The sequence below is a fragment of the Balaenoptera ricei genome, chromosome 9 (genome assembly GCF_028023285.1).
Source record: "Balaenoptera ricei isolate mBalRic1 chromosome 9, mBalRic1.hap2, whole genome shotgun sequence".
In the NCBI taxonomy this organism is placed as follows: Eukaryota; Metazoa; Chordata; class Mammalia; order Artiodactyla; family Balaenopteridae; genus Balaenoptera; species Balaenoptera ricei.
In genome coordinates this window covers 55,935,286-55,963,192 of record NC_082647.1, presented here as the reverse complement: position 1 = coordinate 55,963,192, position 27,907 = coordinate 55,935,286, and the positions used below count along the sequence as shown (strand labels likewise).

General features: G+C 38.8%; 2 protein-coding genes across 4 annotated transcripts in view; one reads left to right on the top strand and one right to left on the bottom strand.

The window, feature by feature from the left end:
• The window catches only part of MTERF1 (mitochondrial transcription termination factor 1), a 589,841-nt gene extending 585,546 nt beyond the window's left edge, over window positions 1–4,295 (top strand). The window contains exon 16 of the transcript XR_009505037.1: window positions 3,636–4,295. The gene's annotated coding sequence lies outside the window, so the exon portion shown is untranslated. The remainder of the gene's footprint in view (window positions 1–3,635) is intronic.
• The window catches only part of CDK14 (cyclin dependent kinase 14), a 573,947-nt gene that overhangs the window by 55,319 nt on the left and 490,721 nt on the right, over window positions 1–27,907 (bottom strand). The gene's annotated exons all lie outside the window — the stretch shown is intronic.

Sequence of the window (27,907 nt, the reverse complement as noted above, 5' to 3'; positions counted from 1 at the left end):
TATCATACCAAAAGAGAAATAATTTCAGAGTTGGTTGTTTTCCTGGATTATTTATCCATTATCCAGATTTTTAGGGGAAACAAAAGAGTTCAGTTTGGAGCCTGAGACTCATAGCCTCATATATGGCAAGTTGGTAACATCTACAATAAAGTATAAGATATTTATCATATATGCAAACATAATCCGTTAGGGGAAAGGCAACATGGTTTATATATAGAGAGGGCATGTCTCTCCAATCATTTTGAGTTATTTGAGAGGGTAAATAAGCAGAGCACATAATTTATTTAAACTTTCAAAACCCTTTGACAAGGTTCCACATCAAAGACAGTTTATAAAAACGAAGTTAACATGGGATTGGGGAAAGTGTTTTCTCATGGAGAGAGGACTTGATTAAAGATGGGAAATAATGAGTAGAACCAACATTTTCCATCACACAAGTGTTAAAAGTAACTAGTAGCCAGCATCAGCTGAATTTTCGTTTTAATATTAAAAATTATCTTGGGGAGAGAGAGAGAGAGCACACTCAAAAAAAAAAAACAAAAAAAAAGCTAATCTGCAGAATCCATTTTATCCTCTTTCAGGTGATAAAATGCTTAAAACCCTGGAAAGATCTGTGTGTGTGTGTGTGTGTGTGTGTGTGTGTGTGTGTGTGTGAGAGAGAGAGAGAGAGAGAGACAGAGGCTGAGACAGAGAGGTCCTGGTGGAGGTGGGCCTGTTGGGGGACCAGAAAAGTGATAAGCAAATGATGCTTTTTATACCAAACTGGCTTATCTGCACCTACCCAATATGCACAGGTTTGATTACTATGTCCTGCAACATACTTGATTAAGAAAGTCCAGTGAAACTGAGGAAATAAAATATTCTAGGTATTATCTTAGAAAATGGAGGGAAAAAAATCTCAATATTATATATATACATATATGTATATATATGTGTGTGTGTGTGTGTGTGTGTGTGTGTGCGTGAGATAGAGAGATCAAAGAAAAACAGAGGCAGACAGAAGACAATAGAAAAATGGAGGTTGTTCGGTTGTTCAGCTTGGAAAAACAGAAGTTGAGAGAAGGGACTGGAAAAGTTTATAAAATCACAAAGGACACAAGTGGGGGTATCTATTATACTCACTGTCTGAACAGTAAAGCCAGGTAAACCCCTTTGAAGTTTAAAAGGCTCTTTCAGGACACCTGATAGGAAGGGCTTAGATTCACACAACAGGTGGCCTTTCAAGAGAAAGCGTCTAGTGAAAAACTGAAATAGGCTAAAGACTTTTGGGACATCCAGGGAGGCTAGATTCTTAACACGTTAATAAAGGAAATGAGGAGCTTCTTGTTGCATCCCCACCTTTTGAACTTTCCCTCCCCTACGCCCCTCACAGACAGGGGCTGAAAAGTAGCCAACCTGGTGAGCCATCGCTTCCTTTCCCCTCTATTAACGCAGAAAATGGAACATGAATCATGAATGCTGCATTACCTATCGCTGTTGTCAACATTAGCCACTAATGACCCAATTTGGGGGGAAGAGGGGTAGAGGAGAGAAGGTACCAGCCAAACAACAGTATTACCTAAAGATGTAAACGATCTTTTCTGAGGTAATTAAAAAAAATTTTGGCTGACTTTAAAGACTGACTTTCTTATGTGCAGTGCGGCATAGAACATCTTGCAGGCTGCAGATCAATAAATTCCAGCTAACTTTCAAGTCATGTTGGCATGCAGCCCCCGCTGGTTTATTAATTTAAATTTCAGCCCTCTAAAAAGATATGTCTAAAGAAATAAGGCACTATATAGATCGCAGTGAGATTGCTCAATCAGAACAGGTCTTCACATTTATTGGTTATTAACATCAGTGGGAAATCTTAAAACACTAAAGAGAAGAGGTCACCCCTCCTTCCGTCTCATTCAGTTAGTGTTTTTCTTAGGACCCCTTCCTTTTTGTTTTTAAGACTACTTGATATCTGAGCAGCAAAAACCTATGGCTTTCCTCAGGCAAGCTTCAGCAATTAGTTAATTAAGAATAAAAAGGGTGTAAACAAAAGGACACTAACTCTATCTCAAATTCAATCTCCATGTTGGAAGGACTGTCTGCAGTGGTTGCTCTACTTGGCTTATGGGATCTTAGTTCCCTGACCAGGGATCAATCCCAGGCCCCCTGCAGTGGAAGCACAGAGTCCTAACTATTGGACCACCAGGGAATTCCTCCCTTTCTTTCTCTTTTCCTTGCCCCTCTGCACCCAACACCTATCTAACTATAAGGATATAACCTAAAAGTCTGAGAGTAGAAATGAAAAGCTAGAAATAGCTTATGTTTTTTCTTTCAGTCATCTCTCCCGTGCTTCTTTTCTTATCTTTGATACTGCACTTTGCTTTCAATTATACATTTTTAAAAGCCCTCAAATATCTGTCAGTAGATTATTCTTTTTGTGGACTTGTTCCAGGTAACAAGACATTCTGGAATTCCTGTTTCAAAATGTTTACCATTTTAAGAAGGACAAACTAATTTTACTATTAGGCTATGACAAAAATTACTGTGATAGTACAGCTGCAGTTCAAACAATGCATCCTCAAACTAAATGATTTCTGGATTATCTGTGTCACTTCTCCCTTGTATTGACATAAATAAGGGAAAGCTGCCTGAATCTATGAAAACCGGTCAGAGACTAAAGCTGCAGCTGAATTCTACGGTACCTACGGCATTTTTAATTCTGAAAGAAATATTTATGAAACAACAATACCATCTGAATATGGCCCATAATGATAGTATCTTAAGTATATGTTTTTAAAAACAAGTGCTTATGTGGAAATCTCAGATGTTTTCAGACCAACTGTGTCTTCATGAAGTTTATACAGAATATTATCATTTTATTAATAACCGTGACATGTATTTTAAGAGCCAACTGAAACAATATGAAACTTATGCCACATTTTCATGTCGAGAATTTTAGATAAAAGACAGATTTATACTTTTTATTTCTGACTGCACTCAGTTTTAATCAAGGTTCCTGGAGCTTCTCACTAACAGTGAAATTGTATTTAAATAGGGTCTTTAGGGTGCCCGAGTTACAGATTAATTAACTCAATTTAGACAGGGTTTTGGGGGCACTGTAGTTCTTCCAGCTCTAATTTTATCTCCAGAGGCAGTCAAAGTTCCTCTAGACATTAGCAACTAAATACTTGCATAGGCTTGGACTGACTGTGATTGAAACATCCAAAATAAAGCAGGCTTGTCAGAAATCAGAATAAGATCAGTGATGAGCGCAACGGGAGGACCCATGAGTTGTTTACATTTCTAGCACATTGGTGCACTGGGCTAGGAATGCAGCTTCCACTCAGCTGCGGGATGGTAGGGCTGCCTCAGTCTCCTGGTCTGCAAAATGGGGATAAGAACACGTAGAGGGTTGTTATGAGGACTAAATGAGAGTATTCATGTAAAGTGCTCAACATGATGCCTGGCACACAGTAACTCAATAAGTGAGATGTTGTCACTTTTATTATTATATATCTGACTAATGTGCTTTATGGCATAGCAGAATTTTCTAGAAATAAAAGGCAGAGAGAAAAGGTTAAGGAAAAGATAAGTTTGTGGTTGTTCAGACATTATAGTGAATGATCTTTGGTTAGATTTTCTTTTCTGCTCTTCCCCAGGCACTCGTGTACCTACTCATCTACCCTGCTGTCAAGGTCATCACATTTCTTGTCTGGCTGCAAACATGCCCTGGATTCTCCAGCCTTTCTGTATCTTTTGATGCCCCCTCTCTGGAAGCCTATTCCTGACTGTAAATATTCCACCTCGGCTTCAAGCTTTAGCTCAGATGCTATCTTCTCCATGAAGCATCCCCTGACTCAGTGAGGTCTGTCCCTCCTCTGTTTTGACTGCATTTTATTTATGCTTGTATAATAGTACTTTTCACATTTTACCTTGAGTTAATCATCTGTATCATATGTCATTTATTGCATTGTAAACTGCTTGACAAGACTGACCACTGTTAATGGACTGAATATGTCCCCTCAAAATTCATGTTGAAGCCCTCAGCCCCATTGTGATGGTATTTGGAGTTGGGGCCTTTGGGAGATAATTAGGTTTAGAAGAATTCACAGGGGTGGGGCCCCCAGGATGGGATCCTTCTTATGAGAAGAGTCAGAGCTCTCCCTGCTCTCTCTCTGCCATGTGAGAACACAGTGAGAAGGCGGCTGTCGATAAGCCAGGAAGAGAGGAATCAAATCAGTCACTTAAACCCACCCAGTCATGGTACTTTGTTATGGGAGCCTGAGCTGACTAGTACAACCATGTCCTGATATCTCTCACAAATCCATCTGCGGGATTTGTTGGCATTTAATAAATGTTTGCCAATGGTCTTCTCGTTCATCTCGGCTATTTATTTCCATGAATATCTTTCTTCCCTGGAAAATTGTTATATTCTTTTCATTTTGCTTCTGGTTCCCCAGAAACTATATGCAAACATAAACACATATAATAGTAAAACTGATTAATTGCTAAACAATTAGAAAAGATTCTAAGGCCCAGTAAGGGCCAAGAAGGCAACAAGTGAATGAAGTGGGCTACGTTATTTACATGAAGAAATATGTTCTTGCCAATTCTTCTTGCAACAAAAGCCTCCTTTGGGCTATTTTCACATTTGTCATTTAGGACAGAGATACAGTTACAAGAAATATTTCACTTTTCTTTTCCCTCTACTGTAAGATAAACAACAGACAAAAGGTGAAGGTACATAGCAACTGCTGCTCAGCCTCAGTGGCAGGAGGGCAAGTTGTGAGTGGCAGGGACTGCAGCAAGTTTCAGAGCACAGCCTTTTCTAAAAAGGCAGCCTCACTCACCCCTGGCCCATCACTGGGATTAGCAAACGCTCAGAATGGCTCAATCATCCTTTTATTTTTTTAATGAGATGCAGAAAAATAGGGATTTTTATATAAGATCTGCATAGTTTTAAATGTTGACTCTTATCAAGATTTAAAGCCACTGTTTTAGGCAAATACAGTGTGTACGGGCAGTATCTATTAAAGGTTTCCAGGTGACAGCCTCCACAAGCGCCTTGGAAAATCGGAGAAAGGCAACACAGTCGCAGCCTGGAAAGCGCTGGCTCGGTATCATGGAGAAGATGGTACCTGGGGTGCACCTCCAGCTTACTTCTGTCTTTCTTCTGACCTTTCTCTCTCTGCTGTCGGTGCTGATCTTTACCCACAACAGTTCAGGAACAGTGATCCAGCTTTTGAACCTTTATGTGGATCTCATCGGAGTGTTATCGGGCTGGAGAAGCCCAAATCTTCAGTTCTGCTTTTGATTCCTCACTCTCTCTCTATTGATACAGCAACCTAGACTACAGGGCACTTCTTTGCAACCCCAGACTTGGCCTAGTTTCCCTCACCCACTGCTTACCCCTTCAGAGCTCTTCCAGGCCACCAGGGAAGGTGTCTTTCGGCCAATTCGTTAGTTCCGCAACGTGGAAGGCAATTTTAACTCTTCTCTGGCCTATCTCCTCCTGCTTCAACCACATGACTACATCACAGTAATGATTTCTTTGCAATGGTTTTCAACGACCCCTACTGGGACCACCAAACTTAAATAATTTTCCTTAAAGACTGCCCCCACTTTACTATGTCCTTTACATCTTGCATCCCCTGCATGCAACACATTCAGTTCTACTTTTGTCCTTTTTCACTGACTTAAAGACAAAAAACAAAACAAACCTCTTTGCAAATCAACTACACTTAAAAAAAAAAAAATCTCTTGAATGTCTCTTCTCAATTTCCACCAATCCTCTTTCTTCCTTCTCTTTAAAACTCATGCCAAACCAAGCCCCAATTTGCCCTTCCTCCGTCATGATTATGTATGATTTGTACCAAGACATGTATTGCATTGTAAGAATTTCTAGCTTTTCTTCATTTTAGGTAGAGGAAATGGAAAGACAAACAAAAAATAATTATCATAAAAGAGCTCAAGTAAATATGTCTTTTGTTTATCACAGACCTCATGAAATTTGGGATTCATAACAGTTACTGAGCACTTGTTATGAACCAAGCAAGCCATTATGCTAAATACATTATCATCCCATTTAATCTTCACAACAAGCTGATAAGACAGGCACTATTCCTAGTCCTGATTTGTAGATGGTAAAACTGAGGCTTGGAAACGTTAAGACTTAGCCCAGGTCATGGAACTAGTAAGCAGTGCAGAGCAGTCTCAAGGCCCAGGTGGCTGGTCCAAGTCAGAGATCTTCATCCCTACCCTACACAGCTTCCCTGAGTTAAAGAGAGCTGCCTGTAGACCACAAGTGAAGACCACTGCTAACAGGACAGGTGTTAATGCAATGAATGACTAATAAAATGTTCACCAACATAAGGTCACATTTTTTGGTGTGTATGCAAATAGGCAAAACAGACCTCATAATTAAACAAAAGAGCTCAACATTAGATCCCAATTTTCAGGACAGTCTGTGTCACCACAGAGATCCCCTCAACAATGTCAAGGGCAGAAAAAAAGTGACTGCTAAACCTATTTCAACTTGCCAAAGGAAGTTCTATAAAACACCCCTTTAAGGAAGTCAGCTTTTTTTCTTATTTAGTCTTGTTCCCTTACTATTGATTTCTATTAAAGAGACTGACTCCCCCCAGCCTGCTCAGTTCTCTGAGGACCATGTGAGGAGGCTGCCACCTCCTTCTCCCTCATGTCACCACTGCTCACTTCTGCCTTTCATCCCTCCCTACAGAACTGGACAGGGAAAAGTGCAGGGAGAAGGACTCGCTGATTTTCCCTTTTTAAAATTATAAGGCTGCTTAAAGTCCATTCGGATTTAGTGTTGTCCTGGTTATATGCTAAGTCTCAAAGTTTTCTATGGGATTAAGTAGGGAAACTGCATTTCAAAGTTAGAAAGACAGGAAAAAAAGAACACCCCAAACAGCTGAGGGCTGGATGGCTTCCCAGGCCGTCCTTCATACAGAAAACCAAAATAATTCCTGATCTGGTCCTGGCGGCTACTGGATTTAGCTCTAAAAATCCCAAGAAGGGACCTGGGAAACCACTTATTCAAACTTCTTGCCGCTGCATCCTTTGTTTAAAAGATACCTTAGGTGGAAACAAAAAGTATAAAGCAGATTAAAGTGGAGTTACTTTGATGGGGAGAGCGATGGGCTTGGAGCCCTGCCCAGTGTTTCTCTCCCTCCCTCCCTTCCTCCACCTCCCAAGAGAAACCTTGAAGGGGATCTGAGGAGCAGTCACTGGCTTGCAAACTTGTTTTGGGCACAACTCACTGTCAAAATACATTTTATTAAATGACTCAGTATAGGGGCACTTGCGCACACACCAACACACACGCGTCGCTGAAACAAAACTTTCATGAAATAATATTTATTCTTACTACATGTGATCATTTCTGACATATTTTTTTCTCATCTAGTCTATTCCATTTAAGAAACACTATTTTTCAGTCCACTAGATTGATATCACCACCCATGTGGGTAGTTGAAAAACACTGCATTAAACGACTGCATCCTCAAAAGAATTCTAAAGATGAAGAAACTTTTGCTCACATCTGCATTTCCTCCCTCTCCAAGAAACTGATGAAGAAAAAGTATGGTAAGAAGTGGCAAGTGGAGACACTAAAATTTGGAAGTCGGGCTGATTCACTTGATCTAAGAAGGGCAGATTCCCTTTGCAGGGAATTGGGAATGCTGACCAAGAGTGATGTCTGGTCTTTTTTCTTATGACAAATCAAGGGACAAGTCAACTTCGTTTCCACTGCATGGACCAGAGAAGCAGGGAAAGTCAGAATCAAGGCAAATAAAAGATGGAGAAGGAGAGAGAGCGTGTCTGTACTTCAGTCCCTCTATGGGCTTCTAGTTTATGCCCAAGGCCCAGTTTTATTTTTGTTCTTGGTTCCATAAACATCCTGTATCCTTTTACTCTCCCATTTTATTAAAAAGAAGAAAGAAAGGACAAGAAACGTAGCACAGCCTCTTGCCTTTTGAGACAGAGCACATTCTGTCTATGGAATATGTATCTCTCTAAATAATTCTACTTCTTACCTATCAAAAAGAAAAAAAAAAGAAATCTAGTACAGTCATGGTAATAAGTTTGAAAATAAGTTGTCATTAATATACATAAAATCTGTTCATGCTACAATAGTATCACTAACATAAGAAAAAAAAAACCTCTTTAAAAGAACAGTACAGAAAATATTTTTGGTGGATTTAAAGAAAGTGAAAGAGAATACAAACATATGCATTTACGGAAAGAATTCCCAATGTCTACTACTTTTCCACCCTTAGGATTGTCACCTTACTATGTCAATCCAGTGGCAGCCACAGGATTTAAAGGTTTTATTGAACTTTCTTCACTAACTTAAAAGATAAATCTCAAATGCCATCTATTTAAATGTGTGCCCCTTTTTACGTTTCATTTTAGCAAGAGGTTGTAAGAAATATACCTTACAAAAAAAATCTAGCCATGGCAAACCTATAACAAGACTTCAAACATATGTACTTCTCCGCACCAAATCACAAAATGGGTTTTTATAAGTTTCTTTCTCCAAAAATAAATAAGAGAAAGTAATAAAAAAAGATAAAGCCTTTATACAGAATTGCAGCAATTATATCCCCACAGCTAGACTATAACCCAAAAGTTTGCAAAGGCTTTGATTATTGAACCATGGCTGAAGTGAATAATTTGCTTTTCACTAGGAAAACAAGCACATTCATTCTCACCACAATGGAGAGAGGCAGTTTTAATTAAACCTTATCAAAAGATGAATAAAGAATAAACTCAATACCCATTCCATAGAACTCTATTTTCATCTGTTTAGTTTAAGCTTGCCATGTTCATGCAATAATTATCCACTGTCCAAGGAACGTCGGAGTTGTGTTAATGTTGGTAAAGATTTAATTAGCTCAATTATCTGGAGAGTATTGAATTGTGGCTCAGCACAGTACAAATTTCTTCAGGCTTTATACATACCTCTGATCAAAATACATGAAACTGAAATCTCAGTATACAAAAGACTCTAACTTCAACAATTCTACTATTGAAACAGTTCCATACTTCATAATTTTATTACTCCAATTAAAAAAAACCCCCACAGGGGCTTCCCTGGTGGCGCAGTGGTTGAGAATCTGCCTGCTAATGCAGGGGACACGGGTTCGAGCCCTGGTCTGGGAAGATCCCACATGCCACGGAGCAACTGGGCCCGTGAGCCACAACTACTGAGCCTGCGCATCTGGAGCCTGTGCCCCGCAACGGGAGGGGCCGCGATAGTGAAAGGCCCGCGCACCGCGATGAAGAGCGGTCCCCGCACCGCGATGAAGAGCGGTCCCCGCACCGCGATGAAGAGTGGCCCCCACTTGCCGCAACTAGAGAAAGCCCTCGCACGAACCGAAGACCCAGCACAGCCAAAAATAAATAAATAAATAAAAATAAAAGTAGCTATAAAATTTAAAAAAAAAAAAAAAAAAAAAAACCCACAATATAAGTCTTTAGAAGTAGAACTCGTAAGTGAAGGCTTATCTTGGTGCAAGAGTGTGTGTGTGTTTGCGTGCGCGCCCGTGCCCACACAGCGCATACTGTTAACTTCCTGAATCTGTAAATATGTTTTTAGAAAGTTAATTAAATTTTCCTTTTAGATAAATATTAACACCCAAAGTCCAGTCCTTTTAAAAAATTTTATCTTTTCAATGGAGTCTACATATATTATCTTTTTCTCGGAAAACGAGGCATTTAAAAAGCATTGAAAGCGCAATAACACAGACAACTGTTTCAATCTGTCAGACACCAGGGACAGACAGTAGGGTTCATTTCAGAGAACAGATTGGCCCCCAGCGGCCTGACCTTCCTGGTGGGAAAGAGAACATAGTGCTGTGCTTGACAAGCTCAGCAACAAAGAGGTATATTCAGGTCCCCCCAGTTCAGACACGCTTCTCACAGGGAAAAATGCAAAGCAGGAGAAAGAAATGCACCACTTCCAGCAAAGCAGAGCTTACTTAGATCAGAGACCAGCAACTCACCACAACAAAAAATAACGTATTTAGGAAAGTAGCAAGCACCATTTTATTCACTCATTTATAACTTCAGAAAGCTCTTATCTGGCCATTGTCAATGTCTTAGCTTTCAACCTCACCTGTGATCCAAGCTCACTGGCATTATCACATCAATGGAAACTCCCAAATATGATTATCCTGGTAAAGGTTTTCTTAATTACTCTACCCATGAAGACAGCACAAATTTTCTCTTAGAAGCTGGCTCATGCTAGTTTCAAAGTAAGCATGTCACAGGTTTTGCCTTTATTTTGAAATTCAGATGGACATTTCCTTGTCTTTTAGACCCTTAGATAAACAGATTTTTCATTACTCATTTTTATTTTGAATTTGTGCAGGGTCTTCTACGCAGGTCTCCAAGTGAGCCAAAAATCCAGCAGAAGGATCAACAACAATAAAAAAAAATTCATAAAGCAATATCCTCAATTAAAAATAATCTGAAGCTAAATTTGTTGCTTTGTGTAAATACACATATTTTTCCTAATTTCTAAGGTCAAGTTTTATTGTATATCCTGCTTGATCAGCTACAAGCAATGTTTAGTTTGTATGTTTTGAATTATACATATAATGTGGTAAGATACCACATTTTTTTGAAGCTTTAAGCTCCACATAAAAGACCATAAATTTAAAAGGCACTCACAACTGCCCACATTATCCTTATAAACAAATACATTGCTATTTTTTAAAACTCCCATTCTGTGTTTTGAGTACATACTTTCCTGAACTATAAGGATTATGGGTATTTAAGTACAAACCAACTAGTGAAGTTGAAATGAGCCCTGATTTCTGACCCATGGATACTGTGATGATTTAATATATAAGCAGGTATTACAGAGACACAGTCCTCACTACAGACGTGTAGACTATTAGAAAGACTTATGGTGAAGAGTAGACCATTGCGTACTATCTAGTTCTTCTTGGGTTAGGAAAGAAGGCATCTTTTTGAAAACTGGACACAGACCATAGTCATAAACTTATGTTGCCAGATAAAAGATAACGGTTGGGTAGTGAGAAAACTTGCTCTGCTTAGTGGTCTAAATAACTTGTCTTAACGTTAAACACTTCAACCTCAGAACATTTTGTAAGGAAACAGGGCAAAAATGATGCATGGCAATCACAAATTGTATCTGCCACTTTTTTTTTCTTTGAGCCAGCTTTTCTGGGAATTACATTAAGGCCTTCGTTGAGTTGGCAAAGAAAGACACAAGTATGGGTTGGTTTTACCTTGTTTTTGCTAGCCTGCAAACACTTTTATGGTGTGACTCACTCAGTGTGGCTCGAAAAGACACCCTTGGAACTTCAGAGTATTTTGTGCAAGAACAAAGGGTGCTTGGGTTCAGTCTGCAACACGAGTCATTTTTACCACACAAATTCCCTTCTTTTGTGCTGGCGAAGGGGGATACTTGGAGCCCTTTGGGTTTAGAAGATCTTCAAACAGACAATAGTGTGCAAACAACGCTGGAGAACATAACTTGACGAGAACAACCTCAAGGCTGAGACCAAGGCTTTGAGAAAGGCCCCTTCAGCAGACTTCCTTCTGCTCTTCACCCTGAACAAAGCCTGCCTGACAATACTGAAATCTCTTTCTTTCTTTGGATTAAACCCCCTTGGCAGGAAAAGTATGCAAATGCTATCTGTGGCTCCCTGTCAAAGGCTACTCTCACCGGCTATCTCTTCTCTGTCTGGCTCTCCAGCAGACCATCTACCCCCTGACATGGAGTCCAGCCTTCCAATTCAACATCTTTCACTGCTCTGACAGTCAGCTCCCTGGGCCTGCCACTGCCTCTAAAAGGGGCTCATTTTGTCGTAATTAACGATTCCCTGCATATTTCCTAAGGTATGGTAATTGTGCTAAACGCCAACAAGTGAAGCATTCATTCTCCTTCTCATTTAAATCTTTTTTTCCCCCTCAGCAGTCTCCCTCCCTCTGCCTTCTTTTTACCTCACGCCACCACAAACCCCTCGCCACACACACACTTTTCTTTTTTCTACTCCTCCCTGGTAACATTTCAAGTAAAGAGATGGAATGAAGGTGGAAGTTGGAAACTACAGGAAAACAGACAGTTCAAAAAGCAAAGCTGACTAAATGGTGAAGGAGTGCATGAGAAGTCACAAAGAAACTGAAAGAGAGTTAAAAATGAAAGATTGTTTTCGTTGACACAAATATATAAATATATGCAAATACATATATTTGAATATTATTTATGTAAAATGACCACATAATAAGCTGGTTTCAGGTCCCAAATACGTTGTGTACACACAAAATATAAAAATCTTACAAATTCATTTTTGGACACATACGTTTTCTTCTCAAAATTGATTTTCACCCTGCATTGCAAATAAAAGGTACAAATAAAAGGTAATGATTTTGTCTCACCAGCCTCTCTTCATCTTTAAGTCGCAGACAAGAGAGAGAGAGAAGGTCAGAAATCTTAATTTCTGACCTCTTGCAAACATTTCAAGTCCTGGCAAGTGGGCAGTGAGCCAATGAGGACTGTATTATGTTCTTTCAGGCCGACCAAGGCTACCGTGATCAGGAGATGTTTTCTCTGCTACACGAGGGGAATATCAGTTTAATGTATTTCCTTTGTCATTTCCCCTTACACATAAATTTTACACATACAAGCAGAATCAGTCTACTTTTTTCACATTATCACATGTATTTCTCCATGTTATTTGTCTTTATGACCATCATTTTTTTTATTCTTGAATTTTATTTTATTTATTTATTTTTACACAGCAGGTTCGTATTAGTTATCTATTTTATACATATTAGTGTATATATGTCAATCCCAATCTCCCAATTCAGACTGCATAATATTCCATACAGTTTGGTATACTTTAATCTACTTAGTAATTCCTTTTAAAAAATATTTAAATGGTCTATTCTAAAAAACTTACGTTCAATCTGTCTTATTTTAGCTGTCTTAACATTTCTTCTTTGTCATTATCATCAAAAAAAGTTACTGAATTACTAAATATTAGGTGGTTTTAAGAACTTGGTTAGACTCACTTTAAGATCTTCAAATAATTAAGTTTGTTTGGATTGAGGCAAAAATGGACATGAAAACTAGAGTTAACTCTTATAGGAGCTTAAAGTCCATAAACATCAGTATGAATTTATTCATGAAAACACTTTTGCATACCTACAGAGTGCTGAGCATGTTACAAGTTAGACCATGACGATACTAAATTTTTAAAAATATTTATTTATTTATTTGGCTGCGCTGGGTCTTAGTTGCGGCACGCGGGATCTTTTTAGTTGTGGCATGTGGGATCTTTTTTTTTTTTTTCAGTTGCAGCATGTGGGATCTAGTTCCCTGACCAGGTATTGAACCCAGGTCCCCTGCATTGGGAGAGCGGAGTCTTAACCACTGGACCACAATGGAAGTCCCAAGATACTAAATTCTTAAACATTTCTTTCAACTTCAAAAACTGTCTTAAATTTTTATCCTTGGAAAATCTGTTATCTCATTCTTTAGTTTCGCATTTCCCCTAAATGTTGTCAGTGTGTCTTAATATATGGAATTTTACATATCCACAGAAGTTAAATTAAGGGGGTCATTATTCATTTTACAAAAAATATGCTAACAAAGAAGGCATATTCTTTCAAATAAATAATGAATTTATGCATAATTTTTCAAGAAACACATTTATGTACATGTTGAAAAATGTATACTAAAGGAGCCATATCCATAATAGATTCACAGAATTTCAGGGCTGGAGAATGAATAGGTTTTCAGCCAAAGAGAAGGGTGAGTGTTGGTACAATTTCTAATATTCTAATATTATGTTAATATAAGTGTGAATGGAGTTTTACACATTCCTTTACTTATTCTCAAGACATGATCTACCATAATAAGAAGTTCAAAGAAAAGGAAAAATACCATGCCTTCTTTCAAGGTTATTATATGATCCCTAAAGGATCTACCAGCTTTAAGATGTTTTGACTCTCCTATGTCTGACCAGGAAGTCATATATATTGCCCGCCCCCTGGGCAATCACATTAAAATCCAAACTCTTTAGCACGTCATTCCAGCCCTGTAACAATCTAGCTTCAAATCATTTTTCAGTCCTATCTCCTCTCACTCCACCACTCCCACGTCTTTCAGCTTTATCAGACCCTTCCTTAGGATGCTGCACTTTGTGACATGGCTTTGCTCAAAGTGTTTCTCTAGTCCCTCCTTTTGCTCAAAATCTCTTCTTTTTTTGTTTTTTTTTTTAAAGGAACATTTATTTATTTTTGGCTGGGTTGGGTCTTCGCTGCTGCGCACAGGCTTTCTCTGGTTGCAGTGAGCGTGGGCTACTCTTCGTTGCAGTGCGCAGGATTCTCATTGTGGTGGCTTCTCTTGTTGCGGAGCACAGGCTCTAGGCACGAGGGCTTCAGTAGTTGTTGCTCGCGGGCTCTAGAGCGCAGGCTCAGTAGTTGTGGTGCACGGGCTTAGTTGCTCTGCAGCATGTGGGATCTTCCCAGACCAGGGATCGAACCCGTGTCCCCTGCATTGGCAGGCGAATTCTTAACCACTGCGCCACCGGGGAAGTCCCCAAAATCTCTTCTTTCATGAAATTTTCTCGAGCCCCTCTCACAGAATTAATTTTCGTTATTTGTCCTCGCACGTAGCTTTATGAAAACATACCGTAGCCTTTATCACCCTTCAATTTAAATGTTTGTATCTATGTCTCTCAATTGTGATTGTCTTGAAGCTAAAAAACGGCTTTATTTACTACTACTTAGAACAGCACCAAGATAATGGCTACTGAAAAAATACTTGTTGAAAGAACAGAAGATTATGGTATGGTGAGTAAGGCGGACATTCACTACATTTAAAAATATTTAAGGGACATAAATTATGTGCAAAACTAGGTGATGGAGACAAAATTGGGAAATAAGGATAAATCAGTAAACAAATGCCTATATTCTGAGATTTAGATGCTAATGGGTAAGATGGACAAATACCAGGGGTCTTCAATACAGAGGGGCTGAAACTCTAGCTTTGTTCTCAACATGTGCAAAATAGCCATACATTTATTTGTGGAATAAAGGTATGTGAAAATGTGCTCGACATTACTAATTATCAGGGACATGCAAACCAAAACCACAATGAGACATCGCCTCATACCTTTTAGAATGACTAGTGTCAAAAAGAGATAAGATATCAGGGACTTCCCTGGTGGTGCAGTGGTTAAGAATCTGCCTGCCAGTGCAGGGAACATGGGTTTGATCCCTGGTTCAGGAAGATCCCACATGCTGCAGAAAAACTAAGCCTGTGTGCCACAACTACTGAGCCTGCACTCTAGAGCCTATGAGCCACAACTACTGAAGCCCGCATGCCTAGAGCCTGTGCTCTGCAACAAGAGAAGCCACCGCAGTGAGAAGCCCACGCACTGCAACGAAGAGTAGCCCTCGCTCGCTGCAACTAGAGAAAGCCTGCATGCAGCAATGAAGACCCAACGCAGCCAATAAATAAATAAATAAATAGATAGATAGATAAATTTATTTATTTTTTAAAAAAAGAGTTAAAAAAATGCAACCCTAATCTGACTTCTACTCATGCTGAGTAGTTACTTTCAATTCTGAACCCCATAATGCACTCAGATTTCCATGAGCTACCTCATGGTAGTGGGCAAGGAGGGAAGGACCTGAGTCCATTCTCCTGAAAGAAGTCGAATGTACGCTGAGTCTGCTCAGGATGCTGTACAGAAAGTCCTCCCGAGTCCTATAAACAAGCTATGTAAAATAGCCTGATGACTTAGTACTGTAGGATCAGAGCCTCACCATTAGGTAAGGTCAAACCTAATGCATATAAAAAAGGGAAAGTTACAGCCCCCCAAAGTAATATATAGCAAAAGTCTTTTAAGAATTAGCCTTCTAATCATCAAGGACACAGATTTAAATGGCACTCAACTGTAATTTTCAGATGACATCTGTGTGAACAAGAATTGGGATTTTATTCACTGTACCCCAGAAAAACTGAGATAGTCAAGTAGATGGATAGAACTGGAATAACTCTGTAGAGCAAAACAAAAAAATTGCAATGAAGAGTAATTTATTCAAGGGGTAAAATGTTACCAGCAAAATTAGCATATTAGAGTTAAGGCATGACACTATGTGTATAGAGCAGCAGCTCTCACACTTCTGGGTCTTAAGGACTCTTTATACACTTGAAAATTATAAAGGACGCCCCCAGAGCATTCGTTTATATGGATTATAGCTGTTGGTGTTTACCATATTTGATATTAAAATTGATAATTTAAAATATTTATTAATTCATTAAAAATAACCCAATTGCATGTTAACATAAAAGCACTATTTTAATAAAATAACCATATTTTCCAAACAGAATTAGCAAGAGGGGTGGCACTGCTTTACAATTATGCAAAACTTTTAAATATCTGGCTGAATAGCAGACAGCTGGGTTCTCCTATCTGTTTCTGCATTCAGTCTGTTCTACGATATGTTATTATGGTTGATGCAACTGAAGAAAATACCGCCTCTCACAGATATGTAGTTGGAAAAGAAAGAAGTATTTTAATAGCCCTGTCAGATAATTATGGATATATATTCTTTTATATTATAACAAAACTCAACAAGTGGTAGTTTCTTAAAGATTAGTTGCCCTGGGAAATTTGAAACTGTATCAATGAATTCTTTGTACTCTGTTACTTTAAAATCTATTGGTTTATTTTGCACTTTCAGTGAGCATTTTACCCATGCAATGATTTTCTACAATCACGCACTGGTGATTTGGAAAGTACTGATTCAATGGGTTATACAGCTCTTTTGAATGTTGACACATTTCACTATACAATTTCAAAAAAATCACATTTGCTTATGTCACTACCCATCTCACTTGAAAAATATTTGGAAAGTTGTCAAGCCCACAGTGGCAAATAAAAGTTTTCTATGGTTTCCCCAAATTCTAATTTTCTATTGAAAGCTTTACTTTTTTCTTAGGCAGCAAATGCTACTGGTTGTTTTCCTGGGGTGACAGACTCACTTTTTGTTCATTTTTAAGAAACGTCTGCCAAATACCCAAGTCTGAAAAACCATAACCAATAACCACTGTCAGTCAGTCATCCATTAAAGACCATGTTTCAGGGAAAAACAGCCAGTTCCCCTTGCAACTCAAACACCTGCCCACAGCTTTCCCTTGAGACAACCAGAGTAATTAGGTACACAGTGGAGATGGTTTATGCAAACTTCCCATTTAGTCACATTGAATATTAAAAAGACATTTACTCAAAGGGGGAGCTTTAATAAAATTAATAATCTTAACTGCTTCATCAAGAACATTATTAAGTGAAACTGGGTTTTAAAAACAATTACCATTGTGTGGCGGTAGAGAAAAGAGTGCCTAGGAAGACAGTTTGGTGCCACTGCCTTGATTCATGCTAAGGAGCCAGCGGTTTTACTTCCATTGCTTTTGCACCATTAGTGCAAATGTCAACACAGTGCAAAAGGCAAAGACCAGTTTAGTATTATTAAGGAAACAGTTTTGACCCCCATGGAGCTTCTGGGGATCCCCAGGGTATATGGACCACACGTTGAGAACTACTGATAAAGAGGACAATTATAAGGATGCCATTTCTCTTCTTTGGAACTAGGGAACTTATCTAAGGGGAACCCATAAATCTGACTGTGAAACTTTCAACAACAAGGTCACTCAATCCATAGAGCTGTGGAAAGATTCAACAAAGGGAATGATAAATATAATGTCAGTATGTATCAGATATTATTTTAGTTGATGGAGAGGAGATTAACTGAGAAGAAGGCAAAATAGCGGAGAGTCTACGACGTCCGTGAACGCAGAGCTGACTTTAGAAAGCCAAGGTGAGGGCAGAGCATGGAGGAAAGAGTGAGAAATGAGACCAGGTATGAACAAAGGCCACTAGTCACCTCCGGCTCTGCATGGCTGGACTCCTTCATCTGGCCCATCTTGAGAGGTAAGGGCATCTTACTTCAAGCTTCTGAGACTGTGAAGTCCTTGGGAAGACAACTAGACCCAATCCTCTTATTAAAAAATTTTATTGACAATGTTTTCTTTCAAAATAGTTGACTTAGTCATTTTTCCAATAAATCTGTCAGTTGTTAACAAATTGAGTTACTGTGGAAGAATAAAAAATCTTAACTTTAGATGAGCTATTTCAAAAGTCTTTCATAATTTTTGTTTTTAAAGGCCAGCTCCTGGACCACACAATAAAGCTCCCAAATAAGGGGATGAGTGGATTCACACTGATGTTTAAATTTTCAGATTTGACAAAAGTAATGCACTATATCTTGACAGCTATATTCAGTAGCTTAATGCTAAGCTTGTCATGCTGAATACAGAACAGAATGAATTTTCCACCAGGGTTTCCACTAGGAGATTTTAGGATTCCTATTCACTTAAGACAGCAATCTGAGGCCGCTTGATAAAACAAGCACTGGTTATTTCATAACTGCCTCATAAAATGTCTCAGTATTTAAGAGAAAAGAAAAGTCAAGACAAAAACATTTTGAAAATATATGTTATAATCAAAATCTGGATGCTAAGTAAACATCCTTTAGTGTTCAGCCAGAAAGACTTGCAGCTGTGGCATCTGTGGCTTAAAATAACAGAATGAAGATCTCCATGTAAAAGATAAATGATATCGTAAAAGTTTCTTATCAAAAGAAAATACATTTTCTGATGGGATTTATGTAGGAAAAACTTTACACTAAAGCCCATTTAATACATCGTAAAAATACTGAAACCTTTAAATTTGGAGTTTGGTTCAAGTACATGCTAGGCAATATTATTTTCTGTTTTGCCACTACATTCTCTTTTTACAAATTGCAGATTAATGCTTCCTGTAAGGACACTTTTTAATTTTAGTTTTGTTTGTAACTATGGCTACTGTAAGTTGTTGACTTTATGATAAAATATCAAATTCTATCCAGATGAACTGACAACTAGGCTCCAGTTTCATTACCGGAGAGCTGCTCCTTTAAAAAAAAGATTAAAGTTTTCACATTGTACCAAAATATGATATAGTCATATTCTAAAATATATATGTATATTTTAACATGGATTCAATCTAAATCTCCCCAAGGGCAAACGCTCTCCTCTATAAATGAGATTTCATGAGAATCTGGAACCCTGGTTTGATTTGTGTAGCCTAGCTAAGCACTGAAGATAAACACCAAGCCTGTTATAATTCAGTATGCAACTGAGCTAGTCTTCCACACCAGCAGAGGGAAAAGAAAAAAAAAAAAAAAATCCCCTTATTTTCTAAAGTTGCCCATCTCTATCCGTTTGTCGAGTTGCCACAATTGCCCAGATAAAACATTTGAGAGTATGTCAGCTTTAATTAATGTAACATGACCTGATCATTTCCACAGTTAAGAATAAAGAAGTTTGCGTTCTTTAAATCCAAAGCGCAACCTGGAGATTATGCTAAGTTGCTTCATTCATAGTCCACACTCCTCTGCTCATGTCAGAAGGACAGCATTTGTCCCCTCTAGTGATAAACAAATTATACATGAAATCAATTCCACTTCACAATCATTTTCCCTATTGGGTATTATCTTTCCTTCTCTGCTGCCTCCAGTTAAGCCCGCATCCTGTAACTTGCTAATGAGCTGGGGGCTTTCTGTTCCAGGTGGCACCCCCTGCCTCGAAGTCATGACATTTCCCATTTCGAATGCTGCTGGCATTTTTTCGACAGCTCCTGCTAACTAGCCTTTTTGACCTGCACTAAGAGGAACTCATCTGATCGAATCCTCTAACCTGCCAATCATTCCAGCAAATGATCTTCACAGTCACTCCCAAGGCAGGAATGGAAAAAAAAAAAAAAGGAAATGCGAGTGAGAGAATGAGGGAGTAGGGAAGCGGCTGCCTCTGCAGCTACCTAATGAGAATGCTTTAAGTCTCTGAGGCTGCGGAAACACTGAAAAACTGGTGGGAAAATTAGGACACAACTGAATGCCTGGCTCTGTAATTACTGACTTCTTTCCATCCTGAGATCATTTTGAGAGCAACACCTCTGAGATGCGCCAGTTTCTAAAGAACACAAGAACACCCTACCTTATGTAGAGAAAATAGATTTATTTTCTCCTGCCACTATCAATATGCAATTCTCATAATCCCACTCTGTCAAACAGCATCCTCTGCAGAATTAATTATGTGCTGTAAGCTTGTTAAGTGTGCATTTGTAAACTGGGGATGATGATCATGTTGGCCACAGTGAAGAAAGGACCTCTTTTTTTTTCCCCCCAGGCATATTTTAAATGTTGCCACAATTTAGGGGGTGTTGATTTTTACATGTTTACCTAAAAACAAATAGGTATGGTGAAAGTTGGCATTGGGCTCAGGGAGGATTTAACACTGACAATGTAGGATAATCTGGACATTCTTGATTTTAATGGAGGTAAAATAATTTTTGTTCCTTCCAGATTTTTCTTGCCTATGCACAGTCAGTTTATTTAGTGGGTTCCCAGCCCACAGAATAACCCAATTACTTTAGGAAAAAAGATCCACTACATGGATCTTTGGCAATGGATCACAAGTCTAGATATCTTAACATGAAGTAGATTTGTTGACCAAGGAATGATACAATATAATTACGTGTGATCATTACACCATTTATATAATAATGTAAAATAAATACTGTACATGATTTAATTGCACATGATAATCACACATCTTTCCCCATTTATAGTAATTAGGCCAATAGCCCCATTTACAGTAATTATTATATGTAATTGAGGGCATTTTACTAATTGCATTGAAAATGATAATCCAGAGCAATTAAAAATCCAAGGGCACTATACATAATGCAAACTACATTAAAAGAATGGTGATAATTTAAAGGGAAAAAATTCAGCCAACTATGGAATTTAAGAGTACAGCATTAGATTCCATGCTTGGCATGCCCGCTAATATTTTTTATGAGATAAATTTCCATCAATTTCTCAAACTTGTGTATTGTTTCTGTTCTAGATCTTGTACACTGTTTCATCAGCTGGAGAAGTTATCCTTTGTTTAATCTATGACGTTATTCTAACAACTCTAGGACTGTTGAAAAATTATTCTATTTGGCTGTGTGAGTGTGCAGAGTGTGTGTGTATACGTGTGTGTGTATGGGGGGGGGGGTAGAGGAAACAGCTCTCCTAAATTCCAAAGGAGACCCACTAAATTATTCATTTGCACAACCAATTTGATGTTCTTAAAAGCTTTATTCATTGAAGCATCTCAGAGTACTGCAAACATTTTGTTAAATATACTTGTAATAATTTAGCTAAAATGTTTAACTTTGTTAGACTTGAAATACACTCGGGTTGCAGTTTTCATCACATTTGCTATCTGTCTAGAATTTTAATGTGTCTAAGGACCGAATCCCTGGCTTTTGTCCCAGGGCCCCAGTGTCTGTCCCTCCTCGATCCCACTCCCCATTTCTACCCAGACAAAGCTCGTCTGTGAGGAGCATCTCAGGAGTGATGAGCATTTGTGGGACAATGGCAATAGTTTCAAGCTTTTTTTTGCCTTCTCTTCTCGACATTGTCATTTAGACATTGTCCTCTATGCATTCAAATGTCATCCCAGACCATCAGCCCACTTCAACTCAAACAGCCTCCTTTTATGCTCAGACACTTCTTAGAGTATCCGCAGACCACAAAGCCTGTCTAGTGGGACTCAGCTGCTATCCTGGTATTAATAATACAATACAGTGCACTTAGGGCATAGACGATTCCCTCTGTATCCCAAATTCATAAGAATCAACATTAAATGAAAAGGAAAAATAGAGCACCTGAACTGATTATAATTACTTGTTATATGTGATTGTTAACTTCATAATAGTTTGGCCAAGCATTCTAATAGATATCTTGCTAGTAGCCGTATCACATCTTATGCCCACTATTTATAAGAAAGCTTCACTCATATTATGCTGCTGGCTAAATAGTCCCTAAGAAATTAATTTCGGTTTTAAAAAGACAGAAGATGCAAGTTGCAGTGCTATTCTCACCTCCCCCCACCACCGGCCCACCATCCTCAATTTGAAAGCTCATCTGACCTGGAAACATTGAATCTCAAAAACATAGCCAATTTTCGAGCATCTGTGGGCTGATGAACCAATTTGTGGAGCATCAAACAAGTTTCTTCTCTTTTAGCCGTTTCGCTTTTGAAAACTCTGTCAGAGAAGGGTAAAGGAAAAGCAAGGACAAAACCCCCTATATTTTTAATGCAAAAAATATCACTCTGAATTCTTTGTTTTTAAGAAAAACACACTGAAATATTTAAAGGTAATAGAGCATCGTGTGAGGAAAAACTGTGTATGTGCACACATTTTTGTGTCTGTGTGAGAAAGAGAGAGAGAGGGAGAAAGAGTGAATATGATAGAGCAAATGTAGTAAAATGCTAACATTTGGGGAAAGTGGATGGTGTGTATCAGCCATTCTTTGTACTACTCCTGCAACTTTTCTGTAAATCTGAAATTATGTCAATACAGAGAAAAATAGATACTTTAAAAAATGTACTCTGGATGAATGAATGAATGAATATATTAAACTTTCTTTTCATTCTGCTTTGTGACAATCCCAGTACATAATTAAGCAGATTAGATAGTAAAGGACTTAGTCTTTGGTGAACCCATTCACAGGGCTGGTGGACATGGTATGTGGGGTACAGATCAGAGGTGACTTAAAGGAAGGGAAGGGCAGAGAGGCAGAGAAGGGACAGGGAGAAGAGAAGAGTCAAACTTCCTTAGCCCATTATTTTGCTAAGTAGTGGATTTAGAGGAGGTAATAGACTCTCTAGGGCAGAGGGGAAGCTAAGGAAAGGGGGGTGGAGGTGGGGTGGGGAAACTAAACCACATTCCAGCCTTTTCTCAATCAAGTGTTCACAAAGGTAGTCTGCACGTGTATGGTTCGAAGCACTGTCAAGTTCCTGAATAATAAATATTTCTTAATCTGCAGTAATGTAGAGGTAACGACAAAAACCAGGGATTCTTTCAAATAAAACCTGCGAGGAACACTAAGGTTTGTTTCCCCCTCTGCCTGTTGTTATTTCCACAACTACTGCTATCAACTACATGAGACAACAGAGATAATAAACAGAGATAAAACTGTAGTTTGACAGGAAAAAAATTTGCAGAGTCATGCAGAAAATAACAGTTCTACCAGGAGAAAAATCATAAATCTTTCTGCTACTGAAAGAAAACTAGATCCAACACTTGAATTTCTTATACTGTGGTAAGTACTAATGGGTGTTATCTCCTTTTGTGTCTACAGTTGAGAAGACGCAACATGGCTTAAAAAGACTGTTAGTCAAAAATATCACACATTGAGGACGTTGTTACTCCATTAAAACTGGAGTTTCCCTCTATACTTGTCTGATTTTTCCCTTGGTAGTGTACAGGCCAGGCAAGTGCCTTCCATCTATACTGCTTGCTTTCCTAGAAGCTTCAGAGACTGCTAAGCCCAGAGCCCTCTTCTGACCGGTTCCTTAAGGAAAGGCTGGCCACCCAGTTCACAGCTCAGCTGACTGAACCCACCCAAGAGCCTTACTCAAAGCCTTGCTCTCTCTCCATGATGATGGCCACACCAATCAGAGCTGCTCTGGAGGAGGGTCTGAATCTGAAGAAAAGAGCTTGGCTATAGACTGCCCCAGGAATAGAGGCACAAGAGAAGCGATGATAAGCAGGATTCATGAATAAGCAGAAACAAGTCAGCAGAAGCCACGAGATGAAGAGCAGATAAAAGTACTGTTAGTCAATGCAGGGACAGAAGAGGTCACAGCATGACGGAGAGCAAGAGGGGGCTGTTTCTCCAGGGACAGGTACCAGAGTTGAGATGGCGGTTGAGTTTGACGGCAGACAAACCAAAGCTCCTGTGGACCCTGACGGACATTCAGGATTTGTGAGGCCTGCCCATGCAGCTTTAAGAAGTCTAAGGACTGTCCACCTGTTCTTCCTTACTTCCCTGAGCAATCTCAACAAAGACCACCATCCCTGAGGACACCACACCATGTTTCCTTCCCCCGAGAGATCCCCACACCCGCTTCCTCGTGATGTCTCCCGTCCCTGTGGCACAGCGCTTTCTGTCGCTCTCAGTCATCCGTCTCTGTCCCTCTCACTTTGCCACCTGCCTCTTTCCTCACTTGAGTGTCTCTCTTCCGCAAACGTTTTGGGCTTCTCTGAAGTGGCTATGTTCTAGAACTGAAATATATTTTTGCTGATTGGTTCAGTTCAACTTTCCTGATTCCTCAAAGGCAGTCAGGAGAAACGCTCTTCACTGGTGCTGCCCAGTAGAACGTTCTGTGATGCTGGAAAGGTCCTTGCCCTGCCCTGTCCCTATGGTGGCCACTAGTCATGGTGGGTAATGAGCACTTGAAATGTGGTACTGCTACTGGGGGAACAAGGTTGTAATTTAGTTTAATTTTAATTAATTAAAAATGAACTTAAAATAGCTACACGTGGCTAGTGGTTACCCTGTTGGACAGCACAACTTTATATTAATCTTCCTTAAAAAAAAAGGGAAGGGAAAGGAAGGGATGGCTTTTCCTATTTTGTCTTTATCCAGTCCTGGCCCAAATAAGTTGATTATTTTACTTCATAAATGTACAATTCTTAAATAGTTACCGAACAGGTCATAATATGTGGTTCAAAGGTTACCTACATCAACATCCTTTGGGGTTCTTTAAAATGCAGAAGACCCCAGGAACCTGGATTTTTAAAAATTCACCAGGGGTTTTGGCACTGCCCCCCATTTCCCCAGGGTGTGTGAACACCTCTCTAATGAACATTCAGTTAGCGATGCCAGAGAGTCTTAAGCACCAATGAATTATATTCTGCCTGGAGTTCGGTTTTTTAAAAAATCTTTCTCTTATTTAATTAAAATTCTTGAGCAATTTATGCATCCTACTGTTTACCTGGCAGCCTACTTTTAGGAAATTATTGCTTGATGACTGAGTCAAACAGAAAGAGTCTACCACATTTCTTTTTCATTTTCATATAATACTTAAATAACATTGATTAGCAAAGATAATATACTAGAAAGCAAGGAGAGGGGTCACCAAAATATGCATGCAGTTAACTTCTTGCACTTGAACCAAATACAGTTTTTTCATGCACCAGACAGATATTTCTATATTTATTATGAATTTAATAGGGTTTGAAGACCAATTGATTCATTGAAAAGAGATGTTCCATAATGAGCATATACCATTTCAGGAAAATTATAAAACATCTGTCTAAAAGATTAGAGGCCATTCTTATCCCCTGTATTCAGCAAAAGCAGAGCAGACAAGAGTGACTGTGCACTTCCTGTCTCAATTTAGAATAACTGGAAAATTAAGCTCAGCCTGGGGGTGTATTCGGTATCACTGTGCACAAATATAAGTGATACTAATGGATGTGATATTCAATATAGTTTCCGGTCTTTCCCTTGGGGAAAATTTGTATGCGTATTTAAGGCTCTCTCAGACTTTAGGAAAGTCCTATCCTTTAATGCTGATAAAAAGGGTGGGGACAATCTATACAATCTGTAGTCTATTCATATCTTTAGAGGATAACAAACTGTAGGAAGCACAGTATCTTGATCATCCATTGGCTCCATTTTTAAACTTAGGTGCATGTGGTTTTCTTTTCGTTTCATTTGGTTACAAGACTCTGAAACCAAAATTGCTTTCTGCTGCAAGGAAAAATGCTTCTCATTAGCTTTTCCAGTAAGGCCAGTTTATGCAAATCCAGGATTATTAACTAAATAACTGAAGTGACCTTAGTATATACAAGTTTAGAAACAATTTGGCATTGTGGTATAAGAGAAAATTTAGGACTTGAAACGCTCCTCTCTACTCAGTCCTCCATCATTTCAAAACCAGAAGCGATACAATGCATTTTCCACATTTACCTCTGTGTAACTCCCCAGAGAGAGATAGTTAAAATGCTAGATTACAGTCTTAGCCTCTCTGAGCCCTCAACCTCTTCCCCCTTCCTCTCCTTCCCAATCTCTCTGGGCTTTACAAAGAACTGGAGCATTTGAGGAAAATTTAAGATGCCTCAGCCTGTTCTAAACTGTTAATTAATTCATCAACAACAAAATCAAAATCTAGGGAATTACATATTTTCTTTATGAATACCCTTATTTATGTAGACTTTTGGCTCTATAATGTCTACAACATAGACACTGGTATTCAGCTATTGATTAGAATCAGCTCCACTGTGCAGGATGTATTAGGCCAATATACAGGCTATGCTATTTAATCTCTAAGATGAACCCATTTGATTAAAAGAAAACCCTACAAAGGTGAAAAATTAAAATGATTTCCTTTTTTGCTGACTGACAGAAAACTCTTAAAATCCAGCTTCCATGCAGCTTTTCTGAGAAAAAGAAATTTAGATGTTTCCTTAATATAATGTTGAATCAAACTGAGGTATCTGGATTTTGAAGAAAACAACAAAGGCAATAATAATATTAAAGCTTTAAAAGTTGATGTGAAAAAGACAAAATTCATAGAGAACATATTTCTAGTATTATTAGATAATTCTAGAGGAAGAGGTTCTAGATAATACCCTTGAATCTAGTTTCAAAAACATACTACAAAGAAAAAACATCTTTGTAAAGGTTTTTGAATACTGATGACTGTAGCTCCAAGCAGCTCTTTAAAATCTCTTTTCACTTAGCAGTTTTTGAGACCTTATGGGCAATGCTTCTATCCAGTGAGCCTGATTTGATTTACACGGAAAAGCTGACCTGAAACACATTCTAGCAGTTTTGACTGGCCAGGCTCAGGTCAGAGAGATCTCAAAAGAGCAGAGAAGAAAGGACACAGCCCTGCGATGGAAATTCAAGCTTGCTTGTGTGTATGTGTGTATGAGGCAGCAGCACAAATAAAGTCCAATTTTTGCTTTGTTCTACTGAATTGGCTAAGGGTTTTATAAAGTCAGGGGCTCTCATTATGGTAATGCAGGTTAAATACTTTCAATAGCATCTGCTGCAACCCTCAGGAATTAAAACCATTTTCAGAACCAGGAGGTAACTGGTCAAAAACTCAGCCCCACTCTTTGTCTGACCAGTTGAAGTGAGAGTACAAATGCTACTGGGTGTATAAAGTTGTGCTTCTGGGTAACTTTTTATCCAATAGGGAGAAATAACCAGAAGAATGAAGAATCTTACGTATGAAATGGCAAGTCTACTAGTAACATTTCCTGACTGGCATTTATACACCAAATTTTATCAATCTGGGAATCTTTTCTCCAATCATTCATAAATCACCACCATACTCCTGAGAGGCCAAAACGGACCTCCACATTGAGCGTACACAAAAGCTAAGTCCAAATGTATTGACTAATCACCCACAAGACAATGTGGACATTTAATGCACTGACAGTTCAGCCTGTTAACATATTTCACATTAAGAGAGAGAGGAAGGAAGAGGAGCCCTTGCGATGCTGTCTGTATTTTTCAATTCACTGGAACATTTAATTCCTGAACAGCCACACAAGCAAGTAACAATATGGGCTAGCAAATAAAAAAGCCTTCCCCACAAAAAAGCTGGTTCTCTATTTGCTTCAGTTATGTTGCATTAAACGAAGAGATATATATATAGGCGTAAACTTCCAAAAAACCCAGACATTTCCAACTGGCACTAAAGACACAGCCTTTTCAGAAGTTGCCATCTTATGCTTGTTTCTGTAAAGCCTGTGTGATGACCGGGACAGGCCGACATGCTCAGAGACTACCTCGTTTAGGTTCTGCTTTCCATCTGCAGAATAGCAGAGGTCAAAGAATCGAATAGGAAAAAAAAAAAATAAATGCTCCACCACAATAAGGTCTGTACTAGGGGCCACCCAGGAATCAGAAATGGGTGAAGTGGCTCAAATGGCCACTAAGCTAAACTAGGGAGCCCATGTCCTTT